At 46.0% G+C, this 13,134-nt stretch overlaps 1 protein-coding gene across 1 annotated transcript in view; it reads left to right on the top strand.

Moving 5' to 3' along the window:
• Positions 1 to 13,134, top strand: part of SPATS1 (spermatogenesis associated serine rich 1) — a 65,129-nt gene that overhangs the window by 25,744 nt on the left and 26,251 nt on the right. The window lies entirely within an intron of this gene.

The raw sequence follows: 13,134 nt of genomic DNA, 5'->3' as shown, positions 1-13,134 counted from the left end.
TATATATAAATATTTTTATTTGACTTAAAAAAGTTTTTATTGTGTTTTTCTATTACTATTTAGTCCCCTTATACTCCCTCCTCTTTTATTTCACTTTTAACAAGATTAATTACATTTGCTTTCCATGTGAAACTTTGTGACTGACCAGATAAAAAAAGATACAAAAAATGGAATAAATAAAATACCAAAACAAAAGCCCTGGAATGTTGATGAAATAAAACGAGCTAACATTGTCCTCATTGATATAATAGATAAATATATTGAGCAGTGACTATTTTGCTCACTGTACTAGTTATTTGAATTTTAATATAATCTTTCCCCACCAAAATAAAGTATAAAATTGCTTCGTGATGTTCTTACAAGAGAGAATGGAATCCCGAACTAAGTCTAGCCAGCCCTGTGCGCTGAGCTCTGCCTCTGCCCCCTTTATTCTCCATCCCTGCCCCCGGTTTCATTTTTTAAAAGATTTTATTTAGTTTTTAGAGAGAGGGAAAGGGAGGGAGAGAGAGAGGGAGAGAAACATCAGTGTGTGGTTGCCTCTCATGTGTTCCCCACTGGGGACCTGGCCCATGACCCAGGCATGTGCCCTGACTGGGAACTGAACCAGTGACCCTTTGGTTCGCAGCCTGTGCTCAGTCTGCTGAGCTGCACCAACCAGGGCTCATTCTCTTCATGGTACTATTTCTGTCTCTCCCATTTGTTTCTCTGCCATTTCAAAACTTGCCATTGAAGTATAACATAGGTGCTGAAAGGTGCACTTAGGTGACTGCTGGAAGGATTTTTCCAGTGGCCATGGACTTCTTAAAAATTGTATTTATTTTTATTATAAAATATACAGAACATAATCTTTTCTATTTTATCCATTTTTAAGTATGCAACTGAGTGGCACTGAGCACAGTTACATTATTGTATAGCCATCACCTCCATCCATCTTTTTCATCATCTCAACAGGAAACTCTACACCCATGAAGCTCCCCATTCCTCCCTCCCCCAGCCCCTTGTAATCGTCATTCTGCTTTCCGTCTCTGTGAGTCTGACCACCTCAGGGACGGTGGACTCTTGCCGTGAAGTGGACTGGCTGTGCCCTGAGGCGCCACGTGACTCCAACTTCTTTTTACTTGGTGTAAGTTTATTAATTGTCCCGCTGTGTGGTGACAGTCCTCAGCCAGCAGTGGTGCCTTGAAGACTGTTGTGATGGGTTCTTCTCTCCTTTCCCATCATCTCTATGAGATGCTGAGAGGCAGCTAAAGTTTCAGAGTCAGACCACTGTCTCCACTGTGAGTAAAAGGAACTGCCAGCTTCCCAGTTAACTTCTCTGGCCTGTTACCAGAATAAGTGGTTTCAGTTAAGTGCTCAGTGGTGGTATGAATGCCGTCTCAGAATAAATTGAAGCCATGTTTGAAGGATGCTGCTTCCAGTACTGGGGGCTTCTGAATGTTTCTTCTTCATTGGCTCTGAAAGACTTGCTTCCTAAACATGAAGGTTTCATATTCAAGAATGTTTAAAAGAAAAATGTGTTATGTATGCAGTTCTGCCCCTTTCCTACCCTGTCCTCTTCCTTAAGTCTGAACCCTATTTAGCTGAGCAAGGAACATCTGGGACTTAAAAAAATTTTTTTAAATTGATTTTAGAAAGAGAGAGAGAGAAAGAGAGAAAGAAGAAAAACATTGATTTGTTGTTTCATTTATTTATGTATTTACTGGTTGCTCATTGCATGTGCCCTCACCAGGGCTTGAACCTGCAGCCTTGGTGTATCAGGGTGGTGCTCTAACCAAGTGAGCTACCCAGTCAGGACCACCTGAAACTTTTAAAAGCCTGTTTTGTCCAGGAGAAAGGCCTATCTGATTAGAGTGTTTCTGGAAAATGAAAAAGCAGAATAGAAACTTGGAAAGCCTGCAGTGTGTTGGAAGAACATGTCCATGCTTTATTCCTGAGCATGAAAATCCTGGAGACATTTGGTCCGGAGGAAGCAGGCAGTCCTCACAAGTGTCAGAAAAGTGGTCCATGAGTTTATCCTAAGAGTTGGAGAAAACTGAAGAAGAATCTATTTTTCCTCCATTTTAAAATAACAAGGACTACCCTGGCTGGTGTGGCTCAGTGGACTGAGTGCCAGCCTGTGAACCAAAGGGTCACTGGTTCGATTTCCAGTCAGGGCACACGCCTGGCCTACTGATCAGATCCCCAGTAGGGGTGCATGAGAGGTAACCACACACTGATGTTTCTCTTCCTCTTTCTCCCTCCCTTTTCCTCTTCAAAATAAATAAATAAAACCTTTTAAAAAATAAAATAAAACAACAAGGACCAACAGCTATGTACCCCCTGCATGTTTTGGAGGAACTGTGGAGGAACGATGAAATTCACTGGGTTGAATTCTTGTTCTCAGCTCACCACACTCTCCCTGTGTTAGAACTATACACATGCAGACTTTGAACTGTCTCCCGGTGGCGTGGGTGGAGCATGTCCTCACCTCACTGATTGTAAGTTTTCCCGTGAGACTGCTTTGGCCAACAGAATGTAGGTGGAAGTGACAGTGTGCCAGTTCACTTGTCCCTCTTGTACTCATGCTGTATGACATGAGAACATATGACATGAGAAGAACATGCTGACACCAAGGGAATGAGAGAAGTCCCAGGGAGTAAACCTGCATCTAAACTGCACTTCCAGCCAGGCCGGCCTGTAGTAGATTGATATTTGCTCATCTCCAGACCCAGGAGTAATTAAAAAATATATATGCTTGGGGCAGTCCGCTGAGTTTTAGGGAAATTTGTTATAGAGCATTACTGTAGCAATAGCTGACTAATGCAAAGACCAAAATGCAGAAGCAGAGAGTAAAAGGGCAAGTGAAGCTGATGATTGACGTAGGAATAAGGAAGGAAGTGGTGTGGTGTCTGAGCACAGAACAAGTAGGACAGGGCCTGAAGAAGAGGATGAGGTAGAGATGAGAGGAAGGGAACGTGGCAGCTGCAGCCCCCTCGGATGCTGGATGGGCAGTGGGGAGAGTCACACACACACACACACACACACACACCCTTCCTCTGTGCCTCTGGTGAGCACTGGGCCTTCCTGGTGTCTTTGTTTACTGCGGCCAGTGTCTGGGAGGTAGAAGCTGGATTCTTAGCAGGGTCTGGACTTCCAGTTTTGGGGTATATCTAGGCTTATGGTCACTATGTCATTGGAGCAACAATACAAATGTCAGGCACGTGAGATCTAAGGACAGAACTCTGCCAAATGGGTACTGGCACCACTAACCACTAGCCGGAATGTCCACTAACTAAAAAAAGTTGTTAGCACAGGTAACCAGCCCTCCAAAGCACAGACACATGCTGTGAGCTGGGCTCTGTACAGTCTTGAGACCTTTGGGAAGTTATTGTATTTTTCCATGTATAATGTGCACTTTTTTGCTCAAATTTTTGAGGGAAAAATAAGGATGTGCATTATACATGGGTAATACTAATTCCTCATCTATATAAATGTCTTTAATTATTTTACTTATGCTTATGCCTTAAAAGTGTAACTCCAGAAAGCAATAGCAATACTCTGGAATATGATCATTTGTTTTGTTTCTAAATATAAATTAAAAAAATAACTGAATTAAAAATTAAAATGAGAGATTTCTTCCCCAAAAGTTTGGACCAAAAACACGGGTACACATTGTATCCAGGAGTGCACTGTACACAGCAAAATACAGCACTTTATTTCTCCCGACTGAGACAGTCACGAAGAATTAAGTGGGGGCGAGATCCTCGCCCAGGGCAAAGCCCTCCATACGCTAATATCGATAACTGTGTTTTCAGTGTGTAGTAAGAACTGATAAGTGATGTTCAGTAAGAAATTGATATATACTGTTTTTCTATTTTATTTTATTTTTCATCTTCACCCAAGGACATTTTTGCATTGCTTCTTTGGAGAGAGGAAGGGAGAAAGAGAAATATTGATGTGAAAGGGAAGTATCAGTTGGTTGCCTTTCGTATACACCCAGACCAGGGACTGTACGCTTCTGGACCAAAGATTGAACTCACACCTAGGAATGTGCCCTGGCCGGGACTTGAACCCTAAACCTTTCAGTTATAGGATGATGCTCTAACCAACTGAGCCATATTGGCTAGGACAGATACTACTTTTTTCTCTGAGCCTAGGTATTCAATAAAGGTAGGAGTCCTCCCAAATGAACTGTAACACCGGGCCAAGTCCTGAGTTCTCTGTTCCTATCATCTGAGCAGAAAGCAGTCCTCCACTTTTGGTCACCTTCATCCTCAGCCCCTGTCAGCCAACCTGCTGGATTTTGTTTCTTATTTTCTCTTTTTGTTGGGAAGTCTGTTTGTTCTTATGCTTGTAGGGGTGGGTGGAAAGTGGAGGTGGGCCTGAGGGAGCAGCTGGCAGAGCTCCATAGGACACCCCACCTCGCCCCTCCACCGCGATCTCAGTGACTCCTCTGCCGCACTCAACAGTTTGGGGAAATGGATCAGATGACCTTCAGCTGGAGTGTTTTCAGCCAGGCTAGTCTCTGAACACTAACTTGCATTTATGTCTGAATCTACTGTACACATTTGCTCCAGTTCTGTCTTGTACTCTCCTTTTCCAGGGGAGAATTTCCAGACCAACTGGCTCCCTGCCCAGCCATTTTTCTGTTTTTCTTAGAGTTTGTGTGGAGGAGCCTGTTGGCCCCGGGAGGTAGTCCTCCCCATTTGCTTCCTAAAGCCAATCTTTTTGGAGGCTGTGTCTGTCCCCTGGTCCTGGTGCAAACACCTGAGTGGGAGATACAAAGGGATTTAGCATCCCTCCTCTAAGAGCATGTGGTGAGCAGGGAAAGGGGGATGACCCAACCCCTTCCCCGAAGGCCTCTAGTCCAGCCCTTTAACAACCTGCAAAAATGTACATAGCTTTTATTATTTTTTCTCCTTGCCCATTCCCCAATAGAACAGGCCAAATACTGTTAATTCTTCTTGCACCAAGTTGAATTTGTTCTTCATTATGATATAAATTAGTCACAGAAGGAAATGCTCTTAAAAAGGCATACACTTACTGGCTTCTTACCATCTGCATTGCATTCTAAGTGCTTTATGTGCATTTATTCATTAATCTGCTCAATCACCTTGTGAAGTGGGTGCTTGTTGGGGGAAAGCCCCAAAAGTCTAAGTTCAGGATTGATTCTGAAGAACTGACACACAGCATATTCAAATTCATAAGAGCTTTAATAGGAGAAACTTACATAAATGGGCCAAGCAGCTTCTCCCAGTGGTGGCAGGCCAGGAAGAATCCACACCCGTCCCAGGACAGGGTCTGTCCTTATAGGAAGTTAACAGTAAAGCCATATGGTGGATAGTCCTGTAGACTGCCAGAGAGAATAATGTATTTTCAAGTTAACAGATGAAATCAGGCAGTTATCCACACTCTTTACACTCATTAAACTCCTTCCTGGGGTCATGATGTTTATCTTTGGGTGGCATTCTGATTTTCTGGATAGTCAGCCAGACCTGAGGCTACAAGAGTTAAACAGTCAAAGAAGGTTAAACAGAGTCCAACATTTCCCAGATACCTTTATTGCTGGAGACACATTGCATCTCTTTTATTTTATTTTAATCTTTAAATATATGTTATAGATTATGCTGTTACAGTTGTCCCATTTTTCCTTTATTCCCCTCTGTCCTGCACCCCTTCTCCCACCATCATTCCCTCACCTTAGTTCATGTCCATGGGTCCTCCATATAAATTCTTTGGCTTCTCTATTTCCTACACTATTCTTAATCTCCCCCTGTCTATTTTGTACCTACCATTTATACTTCTTATTCCTGCCTTTCTCCCCCATTCTCTCCCCTGCCCCAACCCACTGATAACCCTCCATGTGATCTCCATTTTTGTGACTCTGTTCCTGTTCTAGTTGTTTGCTTAGTTTGTTTTTGTTTTAGGTTCTGTCGTTGATAGTTGTGAGTTTGTTGTCATTTTACTGCTCATACTTTTGATCTTCTTTTTCTTAGATAAGTCCCTTTAACATTTCATTTAATAAGGGCTTGGTGATGGTGAACTCTTTTAACTTGACCTTATTTGGGAAACACTTTATCTGCCCTTCCATTCTAAATGGTAGTTTTGGTCAGTAGAGTAGTCTTGGATGTAGGTCCTTGCCTTTTATGGCTTTGAATACTTCTTTCCTACACCCTTTTGCCTTCAAGGTTTGAGAAATCAGCTGATAGTCTTATGGGAATTTTTATGTAGGTAACTGTCTCCTTGTCTGTTGCTGCTTTTAAGATTCTCTCCTTATCTTTAATGTTGGCTTATGTAATTATGATGTGCTGTGGTGTGTGCCTGCTTGGGTCCAACTCTTTGGGACTCTGAGCTTCCTGGACTTCCTGAAATTTGATTTCTTCTGCCAGATTGGGGAAGTTCTCCTTCATTATTTTTTCAAATAAGTTTTCCATTTCTTGCTCTTCCTCTTCTCCTTCTGGCACCCCTGTGATTCAGATGTTGGAATGTTTAGAGTTGTCCCATAGGTTCCCAAGCCTCTCCTCCTTTTTTTGAATTCTTATTTCTTCATTCTGTTCTGGATGAATGTTTATTTCTGCCTTCTCCAAACCATTGATTTGAGTCCTGGTTTCCTTCCCTTTACTGTTTCCTGTACATTTCTCTTCATTTCATTTTTTCATAGCTTTCACTTTTTCCTCCATTTTGTGACCGTACTCAACCATTTCTGTGAGCAACCTGGTTACCAGTGTTTTGAACTCTGCATCTGATAGATTGGCTATCTCTTTATTGATTAGTTATATTTTTGGAACTTTGACCCATTCTTTCATTAGGGACATTTTTTTTTTGTCTAGGTGCAGCTGTTACGTTATAAGGGGCAGAGCCTTAGTTATTCACCAGGAGAGGGCCACCCATGTCACTGCATTGTGGCCCTGTATGTGGGGAAGGGGTCCGAGAGGGAATAATGCTGCTTGCTTGGCTCTCAGCCATATTTCTGTTATTTCCTTTGCTACCCACAAGCGAATTGGGCCCTTCTGGTACTGATTCCCAGATGGGTGGACTTGTGTACATTCTAGGACCCTCTGGGTCTCTCCAACAAACTCTCCTGTGAGGCTGGGGGTTTCTCTCACTGCTGTAACTCCCACAGGTTTTTATTGCCAGAGGTTTCGACACTGAAATCCTGGGTTGTGCAGTATGTCTCGCTCCCCAGTTGTTCTTCCTAGTTGTCTGCATGCAAATGTGGGACCATCTGTTCCTTGAGCCCACAGGTGGCAATCACAAGGCTTGCAGGCCCGACCAGCCCTCCACCTTGTTTTATCCAGCCTGGCACTTTGTTCCTCCCTGGTGGCAGCGCTGAGCTGAGCTTTTGCTTAACTGTTAAGGAGCAGTTAAATTTACACAGTCCTAAAATTACATTCGGCCCTTTGAAGGCAACCACAGGGCTGATGTGGCCCCTGGTGAAAGTGAGTTTGACACCCCTGTCTAGCCTTTGCCTTCTGTGTGTCCTCCCCAGCCTGGCCGCCCAGCTGCGCCCCTCCCACCAGTCTGAATGAATGTTTCTTCTTTAACTCCTTAGTCGTCAGACGTCCATACAGCTTGATTTTTCTGGCTGTTGTGGTTATTTTTGTTTTTAAATTTGTTGTTGTCCTCCTTTTGGTTGTGAGAGGAGGCACAGCGTATTCACCTATGCCTCCGTCTGGGCTGGGACCTCTAATTCCGACATGCCGCATCTCGGAATGAGTTCCCCTCCTGTACTACTGTTATCTCCCTGTACAGATGAGGAAACTGAGTCCCACAGAACCCAACTTGCCCAGGGATGCGCAGCTAGTAAGTGGAAGTGGCAAGACCCGCACTCTAAAGGGTCCAGCTGTGGAGCCTGCCGTTCTACACTGTGTGTCCCAGTGCTCATCTGCACAGTAGTGGCTGGTTTGAAGGTCAGAACATTTATTTACTTTTTCTTCTGGAGAAGTAAGAAATATTCAGCAATGTCATGAGAACTGGCAGACTTTTAATAGGCCACAGGAAGAACCTGGCCCTCCGCTGGTAAATGTTCTCTTTAGAATATGGGTTACTTAATGCCTCTTTGTCTTCAGCTTTGAGCCCCAGGTAACTATTCCAGGAAACCCTAAAAGTCCATTCAACTTCTTATTATAATGCCAACATCTCTCTACTCTCAGCTTGGTTGAAACCAAGTTAACTATTTCCCCTGTCACCTCTCTAGCTCACACAGGAATTACTGAACAATTAAATTCGTTTTCTGAGATCTGATGCCCTTGGGCTATAAGGCCCTTCTGTTTGATTGGATTCTTATATCTCCCTTCTGAGCTGACCGTCCTCACCAGATAGTTGCCTTTCCGTCTCATCAGACCGATAATCTGCCTAGAGCACTAGGCTCTGGCAGGAAAGAAGAGACACTCAAGCTGGTAGTTGCAGAGTGTAATAAAGGGACTAGTCACAAAGGTGCAGGCGAGGTTTGGGAAAGGCAAGGAGGGATGGAGCAAGACCCCAGGCCAATAACAGAGTGTGTATATGGGGCAGGGTACTGCTGCCCTGGGCCCCGGGGTCCAGGAAAGGGAGCAGTTAGTGTGTGGAGAGGGCCCCTGAAGGGAGCTGTGCCTTAGGAAGACTACTACTTCCCAACAGGGAAGGAGCAGGGGAATAAAAACCCTGACTTCACTTAACTCCATCCCTCTTTCCTTCCTCTAGTGCCTCCCAAGGGAGCTGAGGGTATAGGTCACAGATCAGCCTGCTGGACACAGAGCAGGCAGGAGCAGTGGGGACTGAACCTGGAGGGGCCACGGGAGGGTATGAGGGCTCACAGCATATGCCACGTCATTCTTCTGCTGAGGGATTTGCAGTGAGTCATCCCATCTTGGGCCACATCTTGTATGCAACAAATTTCACAACCCCATCAAATTCAGCCTTCTCGCTCTTAAATCTGTAGAGGATAGACATTGCACTCACATACTGGTGTCCTTACTCTGTGTGCCTATTTTATATCTGTATATGGTATATGTATTTTTTAAAATTTTATTTATTTATGTTACTCTGATACCTAAGCCAAGGGAATTGTGCTTCTGAGGACGAGCACCACCTAGGCCTCACCTGGGCGTTCTGACAGCCTGTGATGGGAGTGGCACCCCCCCATGGTACTGAGATGGCAAGTGGACCCCCCATTGCTGAGAGCACATGTGAAGAAGGCTCTGGTGCAGTGGTGAGCGCCCAGGCTCTGAATCTGGAGAAACTGGGTTTACACTCCAAGTTTGCCAGTCACTAACTGGACTAGTTCTTCAACGCATTTGAGCCTGTCTTTTATCATCTGTAAATGGGGATGATTCTTACAGCACTTCACTGTTGTAGGAGTAAGTGAGATAATGAACGTGAAAAGAGTGACAGAGCGTAGGTACCAGCCGAGGAAAGGGCTGAGCTTTTTAGAACCCCTGATCCTAGCTCAGCGCAGGGCACATCAGAGGGTCTCGGGAACTGCCCTGTCCTGAACAGATGGGAAGACCCTTTGGGGTGTGGGAGCTCTTGGTGTTAGCAAGTTTGGAGGTAGCTAGTGTGCCCTCTCCACATCTTTGCCAGAGCTCCTCTGCCTATCACTGAAGATTTTCAGAGGTGATCTTGAGTCCGTAATCTACTCAGCACCCGTTTTCCTGGCGCCCTCTTTGGATGAGTCCTTGTGATGCCAGCGGGAAGGCTGCAGTGGAGAATCTCTGGCCAAAATTTCCATCTCGTGTCCTGGCTTACACTGCCCTCTGGTGTGTACTCATGGGACAAGCATGGTCGGTGAGGGTTTGTGGTGACCTTTTTCTTGGTGCTGAGGAAGAGGCTCCCCTGTAGCAGCTGTTGGCAGTAGTGTTGGGGGGAGAGGTAGTGTTTAAGACCCCTCTCTGCAATTTAGTTGGCAACTCCTAACATTTGCCAAGCATGATGCTTTTTACCAATGTTCTAGACCACTCAGCTATCAAATACTAACATCCTTCTAGGCTCAAGTTTCTCTCTATGGCAGGTTATTTGTGTTTGGCCAAGACCCAAAAGGAACAAGGTAGTTTGATGCTCTTCCCCATCTGTTGTCTGTTTTCCTCTGATCCCTGGGCACCTAATTCTTAGAGCCGCCCTAGCTGCTCTCAAGGGTCTGGGTTGCAGGAGGCATGGGAGCCCAGAGAGACTCGGAACCGAGCCTCCCTGTCCCGGGCCTGCAACAGCCCGCCGTCCACTTGCTTCCACCGCCTTGCCTCCTGCCCCTTCTCAGAGTCAAGCCCTGGGCCAGTGAACATGAAGTGGGCTCCCCCAGGCCAGAAGGGAGCAGTGGCCCTTAAGCGCAACACACCTGCTGACCTCTCCACGGAACTTGCTGGAGGCATGCACTTTTTACCATTAGGCTGAATCATGAAATTGCTTATATGCAACCATTTTTGACCTACAAAAACAGCAACTTCATATGATTCAACGTAATACTTAGCCACACAAACCCTGTGTGTGCCAGTGGTGACCCCGGAGTCCAAAGTTCCCAGACTCGTTTAGACCCAGGCTCATGGCACATCAGGATCCTAGACTGTTGAGCTCTAGGGTCCTAGAGAATGTTGAGTTGACCTCAGGTTCCTGGGACTGGCCTCACTCAATGTGTCAGGCCCCTCTGTTCCTGCACGGGTTCCACGGTGACCTCCAGGCCAGGCTTGGGGGGGACACATAACCAAGGGGGGGCCCTCCAGCACCACAGCCAGGTGGAAGGGGAACCCTGGAGAAGTCTGTCGGGTGGTGCTGGCCCTCCCAGCGAGGCTCACAGGGTTTCAGGAGGGAAGGAAGCCTTGGGCTGCTGGACACTCCCAGCACCCTCGACCCTCACCTCTGCTGCCCAACCCCAGCAGTCCGGCTGGTATTGGTTGCCCGCAGACTGAGCCTGAGCTCCCTGGGCCACCAGGACTTCTCAGGTGGCTCCTGTGCCCTGCCAAACCTCGGGGCCTGCCATTGGAGCAGGCAAGGTGCAGGAGGCATCTAGGGATGAAGGCAAAGTGGCCCTGGAGGTTTAAAGCTGCAGAGTCACAGGAAGTTTATGAGTAGCAGTTCACAGGACTCAACAGTTTTTGTTACTGAGAAAGCTACCTGGCACCTTCACATATGACCCAACAATAGTGTTAAAGGAAATGGGTTTTTATTAACAGGATTCCAACCTCAGGGGAGCCGAGGGCACTCCTGCTCAGAGCCCTCCTCTCCCACAAGACCCAGAGCTTCCCTTGCTCCCCAGAAGGCTACAGGCCAAAACCACGCCCACAAGTCCCCCACGTCCTTATCTGTCCATCAGCCAGTCACGCAAACACGTCTCCATCCTCTCTGGAATGTGCCCTGTGGGTTTCAGAGTCCCATCCTCTCACAGCAGCTCCCTCCTTCAGGATCAGGGGTGCGCTGCTCTCAGCCTCCATGCAGTGACTCAGGAAGCCATGTGCCGAGTTACACTGGGTCATGGTGGAGCCCTGGGAGGCACACGTCCCACGAGAGTGGCTTCTCTATATGTCCTTCAAAGAAGCAGAAGTACCTCCTCTCTTACTCCAGACCGAGTGGGTTCTCTCTCTCCTCTTTCAGCCTGCCCTCCTTTTAAATGCTCAGCCCAGAACTTCCTTTGTGACCCCATATCTGGCCCCTCCTATGTTGTGTTCGTGTCCACCATTTTTGCCAGTTTCCCTGTATCTTTTACCTTCTTTTGGCTGCCATCTTTAGTCAGGGCAAGAGTTCCCAGTGACCTGGCATCCACCCCTTGCCTCTCATGCAGGCACAGTATAAGCAACCCCCACATATCAAGAGTCTCTGAGTGTTTTCAGCATCATGTACACCATTTATGCTAAGTCCTCTTCCTTTCAGGAAGGCACAGCTGTTAACTAGCCATTGTCATGTGATGTATCTTAAATGCTGCATCATCTCCTCTTCCCTTCCCCCAGTCAATGATTGTGGGGTTTTCTTCTATTTTCAGGGGACTCTTGCTCTGCAGCCCATTACATTTTGACTCTGGGATCCACCCACCAGCCCTGAAATCCTTGGACTAACAGATGGGTCCTGATGACTTGGAACTTGGTAGTGCAGGTTAGGGGCCTGGTCTCTTTCCTACCAGGAGGATCCAAACAGGAGAGGGAGGGTTTCAGTTCAGGCCATTGTAGCATCCATCCATCCATTTATTCATTCATTAAACAAATGGTTTTTGAGTGCTTGTATGTGCCAAGTACTTGATGTATAGCAGTGAGCAAAACAGAGAAAAATCTCCACCCTCCTGGCATCGCAGCCTCTTGGGTCATGCCATTAATAATGATGCTGTTGCCTGGCTAACAATTCTATTGTAAAACTTACCATTTTTACCACAGGGTAAGAGAATTAAATGGGTAAAATGTGTTTTTCTTAAACTTTAATAAGAGGAGATGCTCTGGATATAATGTTAAACAAAAAAAACATGAGAGAAAATTGTAAATGTGCTCTATTTCCAACTATGTTAATATATATGTGCGTAGAAAAATGACTGGTGGGAAATAACCCCTAAGTATGAGCAGTGGTTGGCAGACGCTGTTTCCTAAGATGGTCACAGCAAGGTCCCTCACACCCTAGGCTCTTCACAATGTGATCTTGACCTCCCATTGAGAGGTGTGGTCAAGGTCTCCTCTCCCTGCATGCATGACAGTGCAGCTGCTGCCCAGCGGTCCTGGATTGCTCCTATTTGGAATGCCAGCTGCTGCGAGGAAGCACAGGGAAAACTGTCTGTGGGTGATTTGGCCAGAGCCCCAGCCAAGGACCCTGCTGATGGCCAGCACAGCTTATTGGACATGAATGAAGAGACTTGAGCCTTCTGACTGCAACCGTGTCTGAGACCCGCAGCATGAACAGCCTAGCTGAGCCTAGCCAACACCTAGAATCATGGCATAATAAGGACAGTTGTTGTTTAAAGTGACAGGGTTTGGGGGTGATTTTTCATACAGCATTAGGTACCCAGAAAAAATGGTTGACCTGGAGTGTGGGACTGTGGGTGTTAACACTACTTTTCTATGTTTTCCAAGATTTCTATAGTGACCACTGATTTTATAATCTGTGAAAGAAATGTTGTTAAAAATAAAAACACGGTTTAAATTCGTTCACTTCACATAGGGAGCAGTAAGATCTGAATTTGAATTGAGGGACTTAAATTAGCCTTGGAGAAAA

Source organism: Artibeus jamaicensis, unplaced genomic scaffold, assembly GCF_021234435.1.
Source record: "Artibeus jamaicensis isolate MK-2021 breed Jamaican fruit bat unplaced genomic scaffold, CSHL_Jam_final contig_484, whole genome shotgun sequence".
Lineage (NCBI taxonomy): Eukaryota > Metazoa > Chordata > Mammalia > Chiroptera > Phyllostomidae > Artibeus > Artibeus jamaicensis.
This window is presented reverse-complemented; position numbering and strand designations above follow the sequence as displayed.